At 53.8% G+C, this 1,458-nt stretch overlaps 1 long non-coding RNA gene across 1 annotated transcript; it reads right to left on the reverse strand.

Moving 5' to 3' along the window:
* Positions 1 to 231: 231 nt before the first annotated feature.
* Positions 232 to 1,061, reverse strand: LOC116075076. Its single transcript, XR_004112407.1, has 2 exons — positions 904 to 1,061; positions 232 to 758 (listed from the first exon to the last, which is right to left on the reverse strand). It is a non-coding gene; the product is annotated as an uncharacterized LOC116075076 (long non-coding RNA).
* Between the last annotated feature and the right edge of the window lie 397 nt (positions 1,062 to 1,458).

Genomic DNA, 1,458 nt, shown 5'->3' on the forward strand with positions numbered 1-1,458 from the left:
TAACCCAGAGGGGAAGAGACTGTGAAATATTGAGGACAACCTGGCATCAGCTATGCTAAGGTGGTCACTTGAGCCAGCTAGCTGGGGTAGGTCTTTTGCATCATCCTCATGTATTGTCAAGCATGAACAAGAATTTTTTTGATTACCTTTGTCCCAATGTATCACAAAAAGTCCACTCCCCCTGGCCACAAAAGCCCATCTTCCCATTCAAATGAATTTAAAAAGACTTCATTTTCCTGGTGGGCTTTTTTACTTTTTAATTGCAATAAAAGAAAGCCCATAATTTGCCAAACAACATCGCTGGCCCCCTCTTCCAGCGTGAGTGTGTTCACCACAGGATCCTGCTTCTTTCAAAAAAAAAAATGAGGCTTAGCCTCAGACACACACCAGGGTTCGGAATAAAGTGCCCTTTAGAGATCTGAAGCCCGAGCGATGGTACCATGGCTGACGCACAGCCAGACGGATGGAAGCATGGTACAGATGGAAGATGCCCGCCCGCTGGCTGTGCTGTCGCCCGGGGAGGGGGGGGCCGGGAGGGAGGCTTCTGGAGAGTGGTTGGCAGAGGAAACAGCAGATGTGAGGGCTGACGCTCCGCTCCTCAGAAGAGCAATTCTTGCTTCTGGGGGCAGGAAGGTGGGGTGCCACCACCCCTAACGGGGACATGCGACTGTGCAGAGGGTCATTGAGCAGCTGACGTGAGGGGAGCGAGGATGACGTCACCGGTGACGAACGAAGAGGGACCATCGCAAAATGATGCCCTAGGAGGGAAGAAAAGCTTTGTGCGGGAATAGCAAGGAGAAAGCCGCCCTTCCCACCCCAGGACATTTTCTCCGCGGGAAAACAAATGATGCAGTGATTCACAATGCTAAATTGTGCCTAATTTAAGCAGGGGAGGGCTCTCACCGGGGGTTGTCAGCGTTCAGGAGGATCCGCTGTCCTGAAGCCCTTGGTGCCTTATGCTCACTGGGGTCCATCTTCCTCAAGGAGACGAAACGGGGGTTTTGGGGGGCTAGACGCAGCAAGTGCTTCGTTAATTAGGAAGCAACCACCAGCCTCCTATTGTTTCCAGCCCAGGACAGAGTTGGCTTGTGGGGGGTGGGCTTAAAAAGCTCTCACGCAATTGCCAAACAAAGCAACCATGACTTTGGGTCCTATAATGACTGCCTCTCCCTGCTCACCAAGCGACCAGCCCCAGGCTCATGCGCACCTCAGCAGGGGGGGGGGGGGGTGGTTGGGGGGGGGGGAGCAGCTCTCCCTAGTTCAAGCAGGTCAGCCCTGCTGTCTTACCCTAAGGGAGAGGTTTATATCTTCGACCATGGACACCAAAACCCTAGAAAATGGGGGGCTCAGAACCTCAGGATGGATTCTGCTGCCAGGCGGGCCGGGGTTGGCTCTGCCATCCATGGTGCAGTGGTTGCTATGGGCTGTTGGCCTCTGTAAGGGAGCCACTTCCTCTCC

Source organism: Mastomys coucha, unplaced genomic scaffold (assembly GCF_008632895.1).
Source record: "Mastomys coucha isolate ucsf_1 unplaced genomic scaffold, UCSF_Mcou_1 pScaffold3, whole genome shotgun sequence".
Classification (NCBI taxonomy): Eukaryota; Metazoa; Chordata; class Mammalia; order Rodentia; family Muridae; genus Mastomys; species Mastomys coucha.